The sequence below is a fragment of the Suricata suricatta genome, chromosome X (assembly GCF_006229205.1).
Source record: "Suricata suricatta isolate VVHF042 chromosome X, meerkat_22Aug2017_6uvM2_HiC, whole genome shotgun sequence".
NCBI lineage: Eukaryota > Metazoa > Chordata > Mammalia > Carnivora > Herpestidae > Suricata > Suricata suricatta.
In genome coordinates, this window is record NC_043717.1 from 51,525,116 (window position 1) to 51,548,556 (window position 23,441).

At 36.0% G+C, this 23,441-nt stretch overlaps 1 protein-coding gene and 1 pseudogene across 1 annotated transcript in view; one reads left to right on the plus strand and one right to left on the minus strand.

The window, feature by feature from the left end:
- Positions 1-23,441, minus strand: part of TEX11 (testis expressed 11) — a 229,182-nt gene that overhangs the window by 97,709 nt on the left and 108,032 nt on the right. The gene's annotated exons all lie outside the window — the stretch shown is intronic.
- On the plus strand, positions 4,581-5,419 carry LOC115283763 (annotated as a pseudogene).

Here is a 23,441-nt window from a genome sequence, read left to right on the forward strand (position 1 = left end):
AAAACTTAAGGAAAAGTGAGGTTCCAGAGAAACAAGCAGAGAATTAAAGCTACTTTTTTTTCTGGGGGGCATTTATAAATCTATACAAATGGTAGCTTTAGTTTTAACAAACCTCACTAGATCAATGAAAAAGACATCAAGATCCAAGGGATCACACACTTAGTCTAAGGGCAAACCACAAGTAAACAACACCTACCCACATCCCCAAGGGACTGCAAAAAGAAGTTGCTCTGGTTCTGAGAGGAACACAGCAAAATGGGGCAGGAGGAACCAATCTCTGCGGTATGACATGCGCTTTCTCATGCATTTTCTGCACCGAATGACATCATAGGGGAGGCCAAATTTCCAAAAATAATTTTCCCAGAATTATTAGTAAACAAAAAAAAGATCAAGCATACTAAAAAGCAATGAGACTCAGCAGAAAAAACAAATTGCAGCTAGATTCTCAAAATGCAGACACGAGAATTATCAAAAACTGTCTATAAAACACGTTTTGAAAGTTCAAAGAAATAAAAGACATATATATGTATTTGTGACATATATATATGTATATATATATATATATCAGTTGATATTCAATAGGACATTTTGATAAAATACAGTGGTTGTTTCCAACCAATATGAATTCTGATTGATTACTGCCCATGCCATAATAGCTGTTACACATCCCATATATCACAGAAGTTTGTAGGAAACAGAAAACATAAAATATGACCTTGATGATTTGAAAAGAAGGAACTACTTGAAATGGAAAATACAATTACTCAAGTGGAAACAAAATGGATAGGTTTAATGGCAGATTAGAAACATGAGGAGAGAAAATTAATGAACTGAAAAATAAGACAAAGTAAATTAGTAAAAGTACAGTACAGATGTTACAAACATCAACAGTTAAATAAAGATTCTACTTTTTATTTTTAGGACAACCATTAAAAGAATGAAACACTAAGTAATTTCCATACTGGTAGAAGGGGTAACCAGAAATTTAAAAAAAAAAAAAGAATCAGAAGAAGATAGTCCTTTAAAAAAACTGCTGAAGCAAATGGAAACCCACATGCAAAAAGAAAAAAAAAAAAAGAATCAGAACACAGACCACAAACCTTCCAAAAATTAAGTCAAAATGGGTCATGAACCTAAATATAAAGCCCCAATGAACAAAATTCATAGAAAGTAACATAGGAAAAAATTGAAGTGATATTTGATTTGGTGATGACTCTATTTTTTACTTATTTATTTAAAGTTTTAATTTAATTCCAGTTAGTTAACATACAGTGTAATATTAGTTTTACATGTGAACATTCAAAACTTCCATACAACACCTGTGTTCAGCCCAAGTGCACGCCTTTAATCCCCATCACCTATTTAACCCATTACTCACCACCCACCTCTCCTCTGGTACCCATTCGTTTCTTCTCTATAGTAAGAGTCTGTTTATTGGTTTGACTTTCTCTTTTTTCCTCTAAATGCTCTTTTGCCTTATTTCATAAATTCCACATGAGTGAAATCATATGATACTTGTTTTCCCCCGATTTATTAATTTATTTATTTTTAGGAGAGCAGAAGCAGGGGAGGGGCAGAGAGAGGGGACAGAGGACCCTAAGTGCTGACAGGCTGACAGCAGTGAGCCCAATGTGGGGCTTGAACTCACAAACTGACATATCTTGACCAGAGCTAACATCAGACACTCAACTAACTGAGCCAACCAGGCATCCCCTTTTCCCCAATTTATAATTGAGTAGTTTGTTACTTTATTGTTGAATTCTTTGTACATTTTGGACACCAAGTTTTTATCAGATACATATTTTGCAAATATTTTCTCTCACAATGTGGCTTATGTTTTCATTCTCTTATAAGTGTCTTTCACAGATCAGAGATTTCTAATTTTAATGATGTCCAACCCAAACTTTGTTCCTTCATGGATTGTGCTTTTGATGTTTGTTTTTATTTTTATCTATTTATTATGAGAGAGAGGGAGAGGAAATATGAATGCTCTCCCAAAAATTAATAAAAAATAAATAAATTGGGGAAATGACTTCAACAGACACCTCACTAATGAAGACATACAGATGGCAAATAAGCACAAAAAAAGATGCTCGAGGCACCTGGGTGGCTCAGTTGGTTAAGTGGCCAAATTTGGCTCAGGTCATGATCTCGCGATTCATGGGTTCAAGCCCTGCACTGGGCTCTGGTGCTGACAGTTCAGAGCCTGGAGCCTGCTTCAGGTTCTGTGTGTCTCTCTCTGCCCATCCCCTGCTCACACTCTGTCTCTCTGTCTCTCAAAAATAAACAAACATTAAAAAAATTTTTAAAGATGCTCAACATTATATTTTGCCAAGGAAATGCAAACTAGAATAATATCACTGTACAACTATTAAAATGGCTAAAATCTAAAACAGTCACAAACTCTAATGCTATTGAGAATGTGGAGAAACTTTAATTCTCATTCATTTCTCGTAAGAGAAAATATAGTAGAGCCATTTTGGAAGGTAGTTTGGTAGTTTCTTATAAACTAGACATACTCTCACAATATGACTCAGCAATTGTCCTTCTTAGCATTTACCCAAATGAGCTAAAAAATAATATCTGCACAAAAATCTGCACATTAATGGTTATAAAAACTTCACTCACAATTGTGCAAACTTGGAAGCATCCAAAATTTCCTTCAATATGGCATAAAAATATAATAAAATTCAGAATACCCTAATTCTGTAATGGTAGTGTATAAATCACTATTATCTCTACTATAAAAGTTAAAAACAATAATATTAAAAATAACTATAGCTATAAAAATTTGTTAACAGATGTACAATGTAAAAGTATGTAAAGTGTGACATGAATAGCATAAATGTGGGGAGATGAGAAGCAGACGTTCTCTATGCATTTGAAGATAAGTAGTTAACAACTTAAAATAGACTGTTATATCTAGAAGATGTTTTATGTAAACCACATGGTAACCACAAAGAAAAAACTCAATATACAAAAGATAAATAAAAAGGAATTACAGCATACCACTACAAGAATAATTTTTAAAAAGACAGCAAAAGAAGGGCACCTGGGTGGCTCAGATCATGATCTCATAGTTTGTGAGTTCGAGCCCCACTTGGGCTCTGTGCTGACAGCTTAGAGCCTGGCACCTGCCTGGGATTCTGTGTCTCCCTCTCTCTCTCTGCCCCTCCTGTGCTTACAGTCTGTCTCAGTCAAAAATAAATAAGCATTAAAAAAATTTTTTTTAAAAGACAGAAGTTGGTTGGAGCATCTGGCTTCGGCTCAGGTCATGATCTCACAGTCCGTGGGTTTGAGCCCTGAGTTGGGCTCTGTGCTGACAGCAAGCTCAAAGCCTGGAGCTTGCTTCTGATTCTGTGTGTCCCCCTCTCTCTGCTTCTTCCCTGCTCATAATCTTGTCCCTTTCTGTCCCTCAAAAATAATAAAGGTTAAAATTTTTTAAACTAAGAAAACAATTAACAAAATGGGAATAGAAAGTACTTACCTATCAATACTACTTTAAATAATAAATGGAATAAATTCTATAATCAAAAACACAGAGGGCTGAATGGATTTTTAAAATAATTTTTTTATGTTTTAATGTTGTGAGATCATGACCTGAGCCAAAGTGGGATACCGAGCCAACTGAGCCAGCCAGATGCCCCTGTGTGGATATTTAATTTAAAAAAAAATCCTCTAACAGTATGCTACCTACTAGAGACTAATTTATCTTTAAAAATATACATAAACTGAAAGGACTGAAAAAGATATTATATGAAAATGGTGAGGAAAAGAGCAAAATTAGCAGTAATTATATCAGATAAAATAGTTTAGTGAAAACTGCTCACAACAAATAGGGTCCCTATATAGTGATAAAAGAGTCAACTCATCAAGAGAATAGAACAACTGTAAATATATATACACTGAATATTAGAGCAACTAAATATTTTTTTAAATTTTATGTAATGTTATTTTTTAAGCGAGAGAGAGAAAGAGACAGAGCTCATGTGAGTGGGGAGGGGTCGAGAGAGAGGGAAACATGGAATACGAAACAGACTCCAGGCTGCAAGCTGTCAGCACAGAGTCTGACATGGGGCTCGAACCCATGAACTGTGAGATCATGACCTGAGCTGAAGTCAGACACTTAACTGATTGAGCCACCCAGGTGCCCCTAGAACAATGAAACATTGAAAACTAATATTAACTGAAAAGATACTCAACATCACTAACCATCATGGAAATGCAAATTCAAACCACAGTGAGATACTACTTCATACCTGTCAGAACGGCTAATTCAAATACACAAGAAATAACAAATGCTGACAAAGACATGGAGAAAAAGGAACACTTATGCACTGTTGGTGGGAATGAAAACTGGTAGCACCACTGTGAAAATCATTATGGAAGTTCCTCAAAAAAATTACACTTAGAATTACCATATAATCCATATAATTCTACTGAGCATTTACCCAAAAAAAAAAAGGAAACCACTAATTTAAAAACACTACACCCCTATGTTTATTGTAGCATTATTTATAGTACACTGCTGCATTATTTAAAATAGACAAAATATAGAATTCTCTTTCCCATCTTGCAAGATGGCGGGTGAAAATGCTGAGAAGCCAGATACTAAGGAGAAAAACCTGAAGCCAAGAAGGCTGATGCTGGTGGCAAGGTCAAGAGGGTAACCTCAAGGCTAAAACACCAAAGAAGGGGAAGCCCCACTGTAGCCAAAACCCCGTCCTAGTCAGAGGAATTGGCAGATACTCCCGATCAGGTATGTATTCGAGGAATACAAGAGGAAGTATTCAGCAGCTAAATCCAGGATTGAAAAGAAAAAGGAGAAGGTTCTTGCTACGGTCACAAAGCCAGTCGGTGGTGACAAGAATGATGGTACCCGAGTGGTTAAACTCCGCAAGATGCTCAGGTATCACCCTACCGAAGACGTGCCTCGGAAGCTGTTGAGCCACGGCAGAAAACCTTTCAGTCAGCACGTGAGGACACCGCGAGCCAGCATCACGCCTGGGACCACCCTGATCATCCTCACTGGGCGCCACAGGGGCAAGAGCAACTGAGCAGTGGTTTGCTGCTTGTGACTGGACCTCTGTCCCTCAATCGCGTTCCTCTGTGTAGAACACACCAGAAATTTGTCATTGCCATCTCCACCAAAATTGATATCAGCAGTGTGAAAATCCCCAAACACCTCACTGATGCTTACTTTAAGAAGAAGAAGCTGCATAAACCCAGACACCAGGAAGGGGAGATCTTTGACACGAAGAAAGAGAAATATGAGATCACAGAGCAGCGCAAGGTGAATCAGGAAGCTGTGGACTCACAAATTCTGCCAAAAATCAAAGCTGTCCCTCAGCTTCAGGGCTACCTCCGCTCTGTGTTTGCTCTCACGAATGGAGTTCACCCTCACAAACTGGTGTTCTAAGTGTCTTACAAAGAACCTGATTAAATAACGGATCCATCAAAATAAAATAGACAAAATATGGAAACAATACAAATGTACACTGATAGATGGATAAAAAATATAGTATATATACACTACAGGAATAATATTAGTCATAGAAAAGAATGAACTGTTTAATTTTCAATAACATGGATGTAACTAGAGAGTCTAGAGGATATAATGTTAAGATAAATACGTCAGAAGAAGACAAACACCATATAATTTCACTCATATGTGTTATTTAAGAAACAAAACAAAAGGGAAAAAAGGGGACAGAAAATAAGAGACTCTAAAGAAAGACAAAAAACTGGTGGTTGCCAGAGGAAAGGTGGGTAGGGGATAGGTGAGATAAAGGTGGTTAAGGTCTTTTTTTTTTTTAAGTTTATTTACTTATTTGAGAGAGGAGGGGAAAAAGTGTGTGTACATGCACAAGTCGGGGGTGGGTGCAGTGAGCTAGAAAGAGAGAGAATCCCAAGCAAACATGGGGCACAATCTCACAAACCATGAGTTCATGATCTGCGCTGAAACCAAGAGTCGGAGGCTTAACTGACTGAACCACCCAGGCACCCCAAGAGTATACTTATCTTGATGAGCACTAAGACATGTATACAATTGTTGAATCATTATACTATACTCCTGAAATTAATATAACAGTGTATGTTAATTATACTTGAATTTAACAGTCAGTCAATCAAATGTTAACCAACAGAAGAGAGTAATAGACAGCAATATTAAACAGTAGGGGACTTCAACACCCAACTTTCAACAATGCATAGATGATCCAGACAGAAAATTAAATAATGGACCTGAATAACACTATAGACCAAATGGATCTTACAAATACTTAGAAGAACTCAAAAGGAAAGCTGAAAAGTATTTTGAGAGAAAGGAAAATGGGAACACAGCATATCCAACCTTATGGGATGCATCAAAAACAGTTCTAAGCCAAAGTTATTAAGATAAACACAGGTTGAAGGGGGAGGGGGAGGGGGAAGTGAGGCAGTAGTGAAGGAGGGCACTTGTGGGGAAGAGCACTAGGTGTTATATGGAAACCAATTTGACAATAAACTATTTAAAAAAAGAAAAAAGAAATCTTCACGTACTCCAAAGTAAAATAAATAAATAAATAAATAAATAAATAAATTTTTAAAAACTCAATCTAACTTTACAACTCGAGGAATTAGAAAAAGAAGAAAAAAGTAAGCCTAGGTTTAGCAGAAGAAAGGAAATAATAGAGTATAGCAGAAATAAATGAAATAGAAATGAGACCATAGAAAAAAATTGACAAAGTGTTACTAGCTAGACTAAGACAAAAAAGAGTGGACTCAAACAAAATTATAAATAAAACTAACATGAAAACTGACACCACAGAAATACAAATGATCATAAATTATTGCTATTAACAATTATATACCAACAAACTGAAAAACCTAGAAAAATGGAAAAAAACTTGAAACATGCAACCTGTCTAGATTGTATCATGTTGAAATAGAAAATCTGAACAGCCTAATAACAGGTAAGATTTAGTAAGTAATCAAAATCTTCAATATCAAGTGCATATGAAACCTTCACCAGGATATCACATGATAGCCCACAAAAAAGTCTTAATAAATTGAATAATACTGAAATCACGTCAAGCATTTGTTTTCAACAATAAGAAACTAAAATCAATTACAAGATAAAATCCAGAATGGCTTAGTCAGTTAAGTGTCCGACTTCGCTCAGGTTATGATCTCACAGTTCCTGAGTTCGAGCCCCACCATCAGATTCTGTGCAGACTGCTCAGAGCCTGGAACCTGTTTCAGATTCTGTGTCTCCCTCTCTCTACCTTTCCCTGCTCACACTCTGCCTCTCTCTCTCAAAAATAAACATTAAAAAAAATTTTAAGGTAAAATTGGGGCGCCTGGGTGGCTAAGTCAGTTAAGCATTTGACTTTGGCTCAGGTCATGATCTTGTCATTCCCAAGTTCAAGCTCCAAGTTAGACTCTGTGCTAACAGCTCAGAGCCTGGAGCCTTTTTTGGATTCTGTGTCTCCATCTCTCTCTCTGTCCCTACCAACTCATTCTCTGTCTCACTCTCTCAAAAATAAGTAAACATTAAATCACCTTTAAAAATACTGCACTCTGTATCTCCCTCTCAAAAAAAAGATAAAATCTGGAGAAGAAACAGACACATGGAAGATTAATGACATGATACTAAACACATAGGTCAATCAATAAATCAAATAGGAAATCAAAACATACATGGAGACAAATAAAAAAGAAAACAGAAGGATGCAAACTCTTTGGAATGTAGCAAATTAAACTCTAGGAGAGAATCTTATAGCGATACCTCTCTAAAGAAACAAGAAAAATCTCAAATAAACAAACTAACCTTATACATAAAATATCAAAAAAAAGAACAAACAAGCTTAAAACTAGTAGAAAGAAGGAAATAATAAAGATTAAAGCAGAAATAAATGAAATAATCTTAAAAAATTGAAAAGATCAATGAAACCAAGAGCCGGTTCTTTGAAGAGATAAACAAAATTGACAAACCTTTAGCCAGACTTACGAAGACAAAAAGAGAGATGACTGAAATAAAATCAGAAAGAGGGAGGAGAAATAAAAACTGACACCACAGAAATACAAAGGATTCTAAAAGAATATGAAAAAGTATAGGACAACAAATTGGCCAAACTAGAATAAATGGATAAATTCCTAGAATTATATAAACTATTAAAACAGAAACAGGAAGAAATAGAAAATTTGAACAGACTGATAACCAACAAAGAAACTGAATCAGTAACTAAAAATCTCCCCAACAAACAAAATTCCAGGGCCAGATGGCTTCTTCTCAAACTATTAAAAAAATAGAAATGGAAGAAAAACTTCCAAATTCATTCTATGAAGCCAGCATTATCTTGATTCCAAAGCAAGAAAAAAAAACTCCACTGAAAAAGAGAACTACAGGCCAAGATCCCTGATGAACATGGAATGTAAAAATTCTCAACAAAATACTAACAAACTGAATCTATAAGAACATTAAAAGATACATTCACCACACTCAACTAGAATTTATTCCTGAACTGTAAGGGTGGTTCATTATTTATATATCAATGTTATATACCACACTAATAAAAGAAAGGATAAAAATCATATGATCATCTCAAAAGATGCAGAAAAAGTATTCGACCAAATACAGTATCCATTTTTGATTAAAAAAACCTCAACAAAGCAGAGAAAAAGAGAAAATTCCTCAACATAATAAAGTCCATATGAAAAAAAATATCACAGCTAATAACACCCTCAATGGGGAAAAACTGAGAGCTTTTCCTCTATGGTCAAAAAGACAGGAATGCCCAATCTCACCACTGTTACTTAACATAGCCTAGAAGTTCTAGCCTCAGCAGTCCAACAACAAAAAGAAATAAAAAGCCTTCAAGGGCGCCTGGGTGGCTCAGTTAGTTAAGCATCCCACTTCAGCTCAAGTCATGATCTCACAGACTGTGAGTTCGAGCCCTGCATCAGGCTCTGATGGCTCAGAGCCTGGGGCCTGTTTCAGATTCTGTGTCTCCCTCTCTCTCTTTCCCTCTCCTGGCTCACACTTTGTCTCTCTCTCAAAATAAAATAAAGATATTAAAAAAAATTTTTTAAGAAAATAAAAAGCCTCCAAATTATTGGCAAGGAAGTCAAACTTTCATTATTTGCAGACAACTCAATACTCTATATAGAAAACATGAAAGATTCTACCAAAAATATGCTAGAACCAACACACAATTTCAGTAAAGTTGCTGGATACAAAATCAACACTCAGAAATCTGTTGCATTTCTATACACTAAAAATGCAGAAGCAGAAAGAGAAATCAAAGAATAGATCCCATTTACTATTACACCAAAAATCATAAGAGACCTAGTAATAAACTTAACCAAAAAAGTAAAAGACATACTCTGAAAGCTATGGAACACTAGTCCATCAGTAATGACGCAAAGAAATGGAAAGACATTCATGTTTGTGGATTGGAAGAATAAATATTGTTAAAATGTATATATCACCCAAAACAGTCTACATATTTAATGCAATCCACTAGTATTTTTCTAATAGATAGAACAATTCTAAAATTTGTATGGAATCACAAAAGACAGCGAATAGCCAAAGCAACCTTGAAAAAGAAAAGCAAAGCTTAGAGGTATCACAATTCCAGATTTCAAGTTATATTACAAAGCTGTAGTCATCAAGACAGTATGGTACTGGCACAAAATAGACACACAGATTAATGGAACAGAATAGAAAACCCAGAAATGAATGCACAACTAAACTAATCTTTAACAAAACAGGAAAGGATATCCAATGGAAAATGACAGTCTCTTTAACAAATGGTGTTGGGAAAACTGGACAGCAACATGTAAAAAGATGAAACTGGGTCACTTCTTACAATATCATAAAAATAAAATCAAAATGAATTAAAGATCTAAATGTCAGACCTGCAACTATAAAAATCCTAGAGGAGATTACAGGCAGCAACCTCTTTCTAGATATGTACCCACTACAAGGGATAGAAAAGGAAAAATAAACCTATTGGGACTACATCAAATAAAAATCTTCTGCACAGTGAAGGAAACAATTAACAGAACTAAAAGGCAACTTATGGAATGAGAGAAGATATTTGCAAATGACATAGTTGATAAAAGGTTAGTAGCTAAAATATACAAAGAATTTATAAAACTTAGCACCACTAAAACAAATAATCCAATTTTTAAAAATGTGCAGAAGACATGAATAGACATATTTCCAAAAAAGACACACAGATGGCCAACAGACACATGAAAAGATGCTCAACATCATTCATCATCAAGGAAATACAAATCAAAACCAAAATGAGATAGCACCTCATACCTGTGGGAATGGCTAAAATTATCAACACAGAAAACAACAGATGTTGGCAAGGATGCAGAGAAAGGGGAAATCTCTTACACTTTTGGTGGGAATGCACATTGGTGTAGCCACTGTGTGAAACAGTATGGAGATTCATCAAAAAATTAAAATAGAACTACCCAGAGCACCTGGGCAGCTCAGTCAGTTAAGCATTTGACTTTGGCTCAGGTCATGATTTCACAATTCATGAATTCGAGCCCTGCATCAGGCTTTCTGCTGTCAGTGGGAAGCCCAGTTCAGATCCTGTCTCTGTCTCTCTCTAGCCCTCCCCCATGCACTCTCTCACTCTCTCTTAACTGAAGTGGGAGGGGGAAGGAGGGAAGGGAGTGATGGTCATGGTTGGAGGCACTTGTGGGGAAAAGCACTGGATGGTACATGGAAACCAGTTTGAAAATAAACTATTAAAAAAATAAGGAAAAAATAAATAAAGTGAAATGCAATATTTGGTAAAAAAAAAAAAACACAAAAAAACAGAACTACCCTACAATCCAGCAATTGCACTACTAAGTATTTGCCCAAATGGTACAAAAATATTGATTCAGTGAGGGACATGCACCCCAATATTTATAGCAGCCTTATCAACAACAGCCAAACTATGGAAAGAGCCCAAATGTCCACTGACTGATGAATGGATAAAGAAGATGTGGTGTGTGTGTGTATATACACACACACACATATATATACATGCTATGGAATATAACTCAGCCATCAAAAAGAACAAAATCTTGCCATTTGCAACAACGTGAATGGAGCTAGAGTGTATGATGCTAAGTGAAATAAGTCAGAGAAAGACAAATAACATATGATTTCACTCGTATGTGGAGTTTAAGAAAACAGATGAACAAAGGGGAAAAAAGAGGGAAGGAAACCTTAAGAGACTTAACTATAGAGAACAAACTGAGGGTTAATAGAGGGATATGGGTGGGGGATGAGCTAAATGGGTGATGGGTATTAAGGAGGGCACTTGTTCTGTGGGGCACTGGGTATTATATGTAAGTGATGAATCACTATATTCTACTTCTAAAACCAGTATTACACTATATGTTAACTAGAATTTAAATAAAAATTTGAAACAAAAAAGGGAAATATAATGTTCAAACAATGAAAGAAATGATATAACTTTTTAAGTTTATTAAAATTAGTCAATGATAAGACCAAAAACAATACAATGAGATATGATGTCATACCAGTCACAATGTCTAAAATCAACAACATAAGTAATAATAGGTGCTGGACAGGATGTGAAGAAAGGAGACCCTTCTTGCACTATTGGTGGAAATGCAAACTGGTGCAGGCATTCTGGAAAACAGTATGGAGGTTCTTAAAGAAGTTGAAAATAGAACTGTCCTACGATCTAGCAATTAGTCTACTAGGTATTTACCCAAAGGATATAAAAATACTGATTCAAAAGGATACATGCACCCCAATGTTTATAGCAGCCTTATCTACAATAGCCAAATTATGGTAAGAACCCATCAATCCACCAATTGATGAATGGATAAAGATGTGGTAGTGTCTGTGTGTAAATATAATGAAATATTACTCAGCCATAAAAAAGAATGAAATCTTGGGACACCTAGGTGGCTCAGTCAGTTAAGAGTGACTCTTGATTTTAGCTTAGGTCATGATCTCATGGTTCATGGGATTAAGCCCCACATCGGGCTCTGTACTGAGCATGGAGCCTGCTTGGGAATTCTCTCCCTCTCTCTCTGCCCCTCTCCTGGCTCTCTCACTCGCTCGCGCGCGCTCTCTCTCTCAAAATCAGTAAATAAACTTAAAAAAGAATGAAATCTTTCATGTACAACAACATGGACGATGGTAGAGACAGTCACACTAAATGAAGGAAGTCACAGAAAGACAAATACTATATGATTTCACTCATATGTGGAATTTAAGAAATAAAACAAATGGGCAAAGGGAATAAAAGAGAGGGAGACAAACCAAAACACAGACTCTTAACTATGGAGAACAAACTGATGGTTACCAATGGGAGGCGGGTAGGAGATGGGTCAAATAGGTGATGGGGATTAAGGAATGTATTTGTGATGAGCAATGGTTGTAGTATGGAAGTGTTGAATCACTATATTATACACCTGAAAATAATATTACACTGTATGTTAACTAATTAGAATTTAATATAGTCTTTAAAAAACTCCATTTGTAATTGCACTAAAAAGAGTAAAATACATCTAGGGATAAATTTAACCAAGGAGGTGAAAGAAAGACCTATGCTCTAAATCTATAAAACACTGATGAAAGGAATCAAAGAAGACAAATGGCGAGGATGTGGAGAAACAGGAACCCTCTTGAACTGTAGGTGGGAATGCTAACTGTTGGAGCCACTCTGGAAAACAGTGTGGAGGTTCCTCAAAAAATTAAAAATAAAACTACCCTACGACCCAGCAATAGCACTACTAGGAATTTAACCAAAGGATAGAGGAGTGCTGATTCACAGGGACACATGTACCCCAATGTTTATAGCAGTGCTTTCAACAATAGTCAATTTATGGAGAGAGCCTAAATTCCCAGTAACTGACGAATGGATAAAGAAGACGTGGTTTATATATACAATGGAATCCTACTTGGCAATGAGAAAGAATGGATGGAACTGGAGGGTATTATGCTAAGTGAAATAAGTCAGTCAGAGGAAGACTCATATGTGGAACTTTAGAAACTTAATAGAAGACCATAGGGAAAGGAAAGGGGGAAAAAGAGTTACAAACAGAGAGGGAGGGAGGCAAACCGTAAGAAACGCTTTAAAATAAAGAACAAATTGAGGGTTGGTGGAAGGGGCAGCGGAGAGGGGAAAATGTGTGATGGGCACTGAGCAGGGCACTTGTTGGGATGAGCACTGGGTGTCACATGTAAGTGATGAATCACAGTAATCTACCTCCAAAACCAAAAGCACACTGTATACAGTGTATGTTAGCCAACTTGACAATAAATTATATTAAAAAAAATTTTAGGGTTAAAATTTTTGAAGCCATATTAGATCAGGTAAAGAACCTCTAAACCCTTTGAAAACACCTTCTTCTTCCTCTATTTAAGCCTGCTTTTCCTCACTGCCATCACTTAAACTATTTATTACATAAAAAAAGAAGACAAAAGAAAAGATATACCCCACTCACAGATTGGAAGAATTAATATTAAGAACTAATATTAAAATGTGCATACTATCCAAAGTAATCTACATATTCAATGCCATCCTTCATTAAAACACCAATAGCATTTTTCACAGAATTAGAACAAATAATCTTAAATTTTGTACAGAACCAGATTCCAAATATCCAAAATTTATCTTTAATTTTTTTAGTGTTTATTTTATTTTCAGAGAGAGAGAGAGAGACAGAGAGAGCAAGCACACAAGTGTGGGAGAGGGAGGGGCAGAGAGAGAGAGGGAGACACAGAATCTTAAGCAGGCTCTAGGCTCTGATCTTTCAGCACAGAGCCCAACGTGAGGCTCAAACCCACAAACCACAAAACCATGACCCAAGCCAAAGTCAGATGCTTAGCCAATTGAGCCACTCAGGCGCCCCCAAAACAATCTTAAGAAAGCTCAAAGCTGGAGGTTTCACAATTTCAGATATCAAGAGATACCACAAAGCTATAGTAATCAAAACAGTCATGGTGATGAAAAGGACAGCATAGGTAATATGGTCTGTAATATATATGGTGACAGATGGCATCTACACTTATCATGGTCAGCACTGAATAAGAACAGAACTGCTGACTGAATATGTTGTATACCAGAAGCTAATATGACAATGTATGTTAATTATACTTCAATCATAAAAGGTCAAAACTACAACCATTTCAAAATGAGATTTAAAAATATTAAAATGATACAAGACATAAGAGAATGGCATAAAATCAGAATTAGAAAAAATTAGAAATGAGGTATTAGATCTCAGAAAAATTTAGAAGTTACTTCAGATATGAAGACTGACAAAAAGAAATATGAGAGTAATAAATACAGTCAATAATGCTACAAGAACATAGGAAATATTTTAAAATTTAAAGGGAGGAAAATTTTAAAGTTAAATAGAATTAAAGATTATATGTATTCTACCACAATTAAAGACAAACATTAAAAATAGAAGACAACCAAAGTGATCTACAGATTCGATGAAATCCCTAAGAAAAGCTTAATGCCATTTGTTTTGTGTAGAAATAGAAAACTCATTCTAAAATTCATATATAATCTTAAGGGACTCTGAGTAATCAAAAAAAATCTTAGAAAAATGAACAAACTTGAAAGATTCACACCTACTAATTTCTAAACTTAGTACAACGCTACAGTAATCAAAACAGTGTGGCACTTGCATAAGGACAGATATAGAGGTCAATTATTTAGAATAAAAATCCCAGATATAACCCCTCATATATATGCTCAAATAATTTTTTATCAGGCTGCTAAGACCAGTCAGTGGAAGGACAGTCTTTTCAAAAAATCATGCTGGGAAATAGGATATTCACATGGAAATGAATGAAGTCAGATCTTTACTGTATCCCATATATAAAAAGTAACTAAAAATGGATCAAAGATCTACATGTAAAAGCTGAAATTATAAGTCTTAGAAGACAGTGTAGGAGGAAATCATGACATTGGATGTGGTGGTGATTTCTTGGATATGACTCTAAACTTAAAAATAGATACTTGGACTTCATCAGAGTTACAAAATGTTTGTGCTTCGAAGGCCACTATTCAAGAAAGTGAAGGGAAGGGACAATCCATAGAATGGGAGAAAATATTTACAAATCATATCGTGATGATAAATTAATATCCAGAATACATAAAGAACTCCTACAACTCAGCAACTAAAAAATAAATAATCCAATTAGAAAATAGGCAGAAACTCTTGGAATTTCTCCAAAGAAAATATACAAATGGCCAATAAGTACATGAAAAGATGCTCAACATCAGTGCTCATTTAGGGAAATGCAAATCAAAATACAAGAGACCACTTCATACCCATTAGGATGGCTATTATCAAAAAACTAGAAATTGATCAGGATGTGGAGAAACTGGGACACATCTGCTTTCAGGTGAGAATGTAAAATGACACAGCCATCATGTAAAATAGCAGCTGTTCCTCAAAATGTTAAACATAGAATTACTATATAATCCTGCAATTTTACTCCTAAGTATATATACAGAAGGACTGAAAGAAGGGACTCAGATACTTGTATATCTAGTTCATAGAAATTTTATTCACAAAAGCTAAAAGGTGGAAGCAACTGCGGCGCCTGGGTGGCTCAGTCAGTTAAGTGTCCGACTTTAGCTTGGGTTATGATTTCACAGTTTATTGGTTCGAGCCCCACATCAGGCTCTGTGCTTGACAGTCTGGAGCCTGCTTCAGATTCTGTGTCTCCCCCCACCCTCTGCTTCTCTGCCCCTCCCCCACTCACAGTCTGTCTGTCTCTCAAAAATAAACATTAAAAAAAAGGTGGAAGGAACCCAAGGGTTCACCAACACATAAATGGATAGACAAAAGGTGGTATACACATACAGTGGAATATCATTGAGTCTTAAAAAGTTATGGAATTCTGTTACATTCTACATCACAGATGAACCTTGAGGACATCACACTGTGTGATATAAGCCAGTTACAAATGAACAAATATTGTATGATCCCACTTATATGAGGTAGCTGAAGTAGTCAAAACCATAGAAACAGAAGGAATCAAGGAGTTATTGTTTAATGGGCACAAAGTTTCAGTTTTGCATGATAAAAACTTTTGGAGATGGATGCAGAATATTGTGTATGTATTTAATACCACAGAACTATACACTTTAAATGGTTTAGATGGTACATTTTACCATAATTTAAAAAATCAATTATATTCCTATATGCTAGCAATGAACAATTGGAAACTGAAATAATTAAAGTAAGACCATTTGCTATATCATCAAAAACATGGATTCTCTGAGATAAGGTTAGCAAATTATGGGCAAGTTTCTTTTTCTGGAAACTATGAATGATGAAAAAAATTAAAGAAGACCTAAATAAATACAATGTTATGCTGTGTTAATGCATTTGAATACAATTCCGTTAAGATATTAACTGTTTCTTAAAGTAACCTAAAGACTCAATGCAATCCCAATAAAAAAATCCCATCAGACATTTTTGTAGTAATTAATAAGCTGATTTTACAATTTGTATATAAAGAATATAAAGAATTCTAAAAAAGAACAAACTGATGACTTACCAGCTGGATTTGAAGACTTACTGTAATACAACAATAATCAAGACAGTGAGGTATTAGCATAAGGATATATATATACAAAGAAATCAATGGAATCAACAGAACAGAGTACAGAAGCAGATCCCAATACTTATGATCACCGGATATTTGACAAAGGTGCCAAGATAATTCAATTGGGTAAGGACAGTCTTTCAATACTGGTACTAAAAGAATGTGATATCTACATGAGGGAAAAATGAACCTTAACCTTTATCTCTGTCTCTCTCTTCTTTACATGCACACACACAAATACACACACTCAAAATAGATCATAGGTCTAAAAACAGCTAAAACTATACTAGAATTATTGAAATTAAAATGTTGAAAGTACCGTATGTTAACAAGGATGTGGATGAACTGGCACCTTCATCCACTGACGGCAGGAATGTAAAATGATACACCTCATTTGGAAAGCACTTTGGTGGTTTCTGATAAGCTTAAAAATATTGTTACCACATAAATCAGCAATTCCACTTCTGGATACTTCCCCAGAGAAATCAAAACACATTATCAATACAGAGACTTCTACCTTGAATGTTCATAGTTGTATTATTCATAATAACCTCAAACTGGAAACAACCAAAATGTCTGTCAATAGATGAATGGATAAACAAATTGCGGTATATCCATGGAATACTACTCAGGAAATAATAAGAAACAATCTACTGATATATGTAACAACATGAGTGATTCTCTAAAACATTACACTGACTGAGGAAACAGCCTCCTTGACCTCAACTGCAACAATTTCCTACTCAACACATCCCCAAAGGCAAGGGAATCAAGAGCAAAAATGAACTATTCAGACCTCATCAAGATAAAAAGCTTCTGCAAGGCAAAGGAAACAATCAAGAAAACTAATAGGCAACCGACAGAATGGGAAAAGATAGTTGCAAATGGCATATCAGATAAAGGGCTAGTATCCAAAATATACAAGGAACTAACCAAACCCCACACCTGAAAAACAAATAATCCAGTGAAGAAATGGGTAGAAGACATGAATAGACACTTCTCCAAAGAGGACATCCAGATGGCCAACAGGCACATGAAATGATGACCAGCGTCACTCATCATCAGGGAAATACACATCAAAACCACACTGAGATACCACCTCACACTGGTCAGAGTCGCTAAAATGAACAAATCAGGAGATTATAGATGCTGGCGAGGATGTGGAGAAACGGGCACCCTCCTACACTGTTGGTGGCAATGTAAGCTGGTACAGCCGCCCTGGAAAATAGTGTGGAGGTTCCTCAAAAAACTATCAGTAGAACTCCCCTAGGACCCAGCAATAGCACTGCTGGGGATTTACCCAGGGGATACAGAAGTGCTGATGCATAGGAGCACATGTACCCCAATGTTCATAGCGGCACTTTCTACAATAGCCAAATCACGGAAAGAGCCTAAATGTCCATCAATTGATGAATGGATCAAGAAGACGTGGTTTCAACTTGACAATAAACTATAAATTAGAAAAAAAGATGTGGTTCATATACACAATGGAATACTACATGGCAATGAGAAAGAAGGAAATCAAAGCAAAGTGGATGGACCTCGAGGGTGTGTGTCATGCTAAGTGAAATAACTCAGGCAGAGGAGGACAGATACCATATGTTTTCACTCATAGGTCTAACAGGAGAAACTTAACAGAGGACCATGGGGAGGGGAAGGGGGAAAAAGAGTTGGGGAGAGGGAGGGAGACAAATCATGAGAGACTCTTGAATACTGAAAACAAACTGAGGGCTGAAGGGGGAGGGTGAAAGGGGAAGCGAGGTGATGGTCATGGAAGAGGGCACTTGTGGGGAAGAGCACTGGGTGTTATACAGAATCCAACTTGACAATAAACTATAAATTAAAAAAAAATAAATTAATTTAAAAAAACATGCTGACTGAAAGAAGCTAGACCAAAAAAAAGTACATACTGTATGATTACATGTATATGAAATTTTATAAATCTAGATCAATCTATAAATAAATCTAATCAATAGTGATGAATAGTTTATTAGTCACTGCCTGGGCTGAGAGTGTAGATAGGCACTGACTTGGAAGGAGCACTGGGAATCTTTTGAGGTAGTGAAAATACTGCATAACTAGATTGAGGTAGTGGGTTCACTGGGGTGGTTTTTAGTGTAAATTATACTTCAACAAATTCCACTTTTAAAGTAAATTAATAATGATTTGTAAGGGCCTTTTTGGTTTTAAAAAATTCAATAATCTTTGAACTTCTGAACTCCAAAAGAACCTCCTTGCCTACTACAGATTTTACCAGATTAAAGTATCTGAGACCAATATGGTTGGAAGAGACCTCAAAATTCTCTTAGTCAAAAAAATTCTTCTGATACTTGAATCTTCTTTCTAACATTCACACCATGTAGTCAGTCATTCAGTCTCTGCTTAAATACTTTCAGGGAGAGGGAATTTACTATATTTTAAGAAAATCCACTTCAGTTTTGGACAGGTCTAATCATTAGACAGAGTTTCCTTATGATGACCTGAAGTCTTACTCCCTGTATGTCTCACTCATGAAAATATGCATGGAATAAATATAATTCTTTTGATCCTTGACAGTCATTCAAATATTAGCAGGAAGCTATACATAATAGCTTCTAAATCTTCTACTTTCCAAATTTAAAATCCTTATCTACTTTAACCATTCTTTAAATAAGATGGTTTGGGGCGTCTGGGTGGCTCAGTCGGTTGAGCATCCGGCTTCGGCTCAGGTCAGATCTCATGTTCGTGGGTTCGAGCCCCGCGTCGGGCTCTGTGCTGACAGCTCAGAGCCTGGAGCCTGCTTCCTGTTCTGTGTCTCCCTCTCTCTCTCTGCCCCTCCCCTGCTCATGATCTGTCTCTGTCTCTCAAAAATAAATAAATGTTAAAAAAATTTTTTTTAAATAAATAAGATGGTTTGACTGGTCTCACCATCCTGAGTGCCTACCCCTTGGCACTTGAGAGTTTGTCAAAATCATCCTTCAAAAGCATTGCCCCCTAGTCACTATGGCAAGTATGCTATAACGAGAGCAGAATACAGGGTGATTATCATTCCTTCACATTTCTATTGATACAACTTAATTTGAATTAATTTCCTTAGCATTATTGGTTTATGTCAAGCTTACACTCAACTAAAAACAGTAAGTCTTTTTCCATGTGCTACCGGTAAGTTTCATCTATTCTGTTCTTGTACAGTTGTTTTGGGGGAATCCAAGTATGGGATATTTTGTTATTCCCATAGCTGGCTCTGTATCTTGTTCAAATGGGCTCATCATTTCAGCCTGTTGAGGTCTGATTATTTATCTGACTCTGTCTTCTAACATATTAATTACTCTTTTCAGCTTTAGGTCATATGTACGTTCAGTCAGTAATCATAAGGCCTCATCTACATAGTCAGATTCTAAATTCATATAATATATATATGCCACACTATTTGATATTTGACTGTATACTTGTATTACTTTGTAATTATGTTGTACATGTAAATTTTGTTTCTACAGTAATATTTTAAGCTGATCTAAAGAAAGGATCATGTATTCTACTTATTCTATAATACCAGGAACAAATGAGGCATTCAATAAATATTTGTTGACTTGAAACTCAATTACATTATTTTTATGGTATAACTGTATCAAGAAAGAGCTACAACTGACCTTTGTCTCATTTTTACTTAAGTGTTTTCTTTTATATTCATACAGATAAATTTGTGGGAAAGGCTGTACCTGCCAAAGCATCACAAAATCAATGACAAACTATTACAATAAAAAACAAAGGCCACAGTGCCACCTAGTGAATGTTACTAGTTTATTTCTTCTGATTACAAGGTCATTTTCAGTCCTACAATGGAAAGGCATGATTTTTAGATCTCCATATACTAAATAGAACCAATGTAAAACCAACACATGAGATGTGGTTGTTTTTACTTTAGGTTATATAAATATTCTAAAAACAGTCTTGTCTTGTAACTTGTAAGTCTTATCATAAGCCACACTGTGTTTTGAGATTGTGCTGTAATTTCATCAATCTAGAGTAGTACTAATGATATTTCATGTAGCTAAATTGCAGTTGTAAACTGAGGATGAGATTTCTGCACTGAGTTAAAGAATGCTCAGTTGAATCTTACCATTTACCACTATCACCAAAACAATCCATTATCCATCTCTTAATGAAAATTAAGGTTTTGTTATGATTTACAACAAAATCCCATTATATCAAGTTGTGATCAATTGCTCCTATACTTAGACCCACTAAGTCTGTCTATTCAAGCCTATGACTTACACAAACCACTTAAAATTTTTCAAAATTAATATAATAAAATTAAGATGCTGGACTTAAGGTACTATAAAATTCTGAAAGGCAGAGTTGATGTCTATGAAACTACATAGTTTAATATTGTCTTAAAGTACTGGAGATACTCAATGGATAATGGCATTGAAAAATATATATTTATATGACTTCAAATTAAACCAAAGAAATAACCTATATTTAGAATGGTTCTCTCAAAAGGATGTTGCTAAATGTATGAACTACGAAATCGTAACATAATCTACGAAGAGTTTAGAGGAATGTATTGTAGTCTCCAACTACTATGACCCACCCAAAGTAACTTCTGAAATATGATTTAGTATTTCATTTTAAAGAAAAATAAAACAAAATGTTTTCCCTCTTCCCAAAGGAAAAGAAATGAGCTATAGAAAGCAATAATGGGGTGATTTCTAAAGTAATACAATCTCCTTCAGTTCTGATAATCAAGCAGAGATCTTGATCACTTTTAGTTTCTAATTATCCACAGTAGCAAAGACAGAAATAGCATAAACAAGAGCAATTCCTTTCATCACAAGAAATTGACAGGTATTTATTGAGTCTCTATGACTATTCTTAATATAATGAGTGTTCACTATGCATTAGGCTCTATGCTAGCTATCAGGGTAAATAAAGGTAAGATATGGTCCCTGACTCAAGGAGGTGGCAATCTAATAGGGGACTAAGTCAGGTGTAGGAAGCCGCCAAGTTTTCTGGCTGCCTCAGGCAAGGATTATCACTCTCCAGCGAGTGAACCAGTAAACAAGATTTGCATCTGGAGGCTGGAGATTGCCATTTCCTGGTCAAAATAATTTTGGCGTCGGTCATGCTGGGCCAGACGTAGAGTGGCCAAGGTGCACAAAAGATCAAAACCGCATTTTGAATTATTCAGTGCTAGCTTCCCCTCCCCAGCATTGCAAAGGCAAGTCTGGGCGCTTCTTTTGATATGCATTTGACTCTGTTTACCTGGTAACTGATCCGGGTCAGTTCCCCGCCCCAAATCGCTATTTAAGAGACAATGTTTTCTGGGAGGAAAAGGAGAAGAAGAATAAAGAAGCTAGAGGCTTGATCGGAAACCGTGTGCTGTCTTCACTCTCGGCGTCTCCCTCCTGCCCTGTTTTTCTCTCCCTCCCTCAGGTGAAGGACCCACGATGGAGGCGCGCTCAAAGCCGGGGACAAGAGCGCCTGGACCTGGGAGCTAGTGCACCGCGGCACCCACAAGTGCCGCTCCAGCCTGAGGTGGAAGCGGACGGGCGGACGAGCAGTCCCCGGGCCCCAGGTTAAGACAATCAGGTATATAAATAACTAGAATAAAAGGCATAACATAAGTACCTAGGTATAAACAGAAGTGTTACAAAGTTTTACTGGAAGAGCAAGACTCAGAAATTTCCTTATAAAGCTAAGACTGTCATTAGGACCTAGTCTCTGAAAAGGAAAATTTCATATGTAGGGATGCAGAGAAGAGGTATTTTGCAATGGTGAAGCATCGAAAAGGGTATAGAGTTAGAAAAGCATAGATCATGGTTAGGAAGTTACAAATCATCTAATGCAGGCTAAACACAGTATGCATGTAATGGAAATAAAACAGAATGGTGTTATTTATGGATTCTGGAGGACATCAGCACTAAGGAATTTGGTCTTTATTTATAGGGAGCCACTGAAGACTATTGAATGGCTCCCTGTAATTGGTTAAAAGATTATTCTAATAGTCACAGAGGTGATAAAAGCTTGCATTAGAGTAGTGGGGTAAAGATGGAAGAGGAGACAGCTGGCAAAAATACTGCAGAGGTAAAACTGATCAGACGTGGCACGTGATGAATAAAGGAGAAGGAATCCATGAATCTAAAATCTCAGTCTTAGATGATAGCTGGATGAATATACCCAAAGACAGTAGAAAGTGACTGTTGAGAGAAATTAGGGCTAGACATAGATTTGGGAATAAAGAGTTGAAGCTAAGGTAGATTGCTGAGGGTAGAGTGTACAGAAGAAAACAGAAGAGAACAGAGAATAAATTCATTCAACAAAAGTTTATTGAAAACTTACCATGTACCAAGCATGATTGTGAGTGTTAGGGATAAAACAGTGAACAGGATAAACATAGTACTTTCCATCAACCAATGTTTATTTGGTGAAAAGAGCCAATGACAGAAATAGAGAAGGAATAATCAGAATAATAATAGGATTAAGATAAGATGTCACAGAAGCCAAAGAGAAAGTTTCCATAAGGATGAAGTGGTTGACACAATTATACTGTTTTGTGCTAGAGAGATCAGAGGACAAGTACTGACAAAAGATTAGACCTGATCATTAAAAGGTCACCAGTCTTCAAAAGAGTTTATAGAATCATAGATGCAAAAATTAAGTGGGGAGTAGGTAGTAAGGCCAAAAACCTTAGAGTCAGCCTTGTCTATTCTTTCTCTTCTACCCTACGTTTGGTATGTCAGGGAATTTTATCATCCTTACTTTTATAATCTATTCAGAATCTGATCCCCATCCACAATTCTTCCACCCTGGTCCATGCCACCTCATCTCTTGCCTTGGTTATTTCAATGGC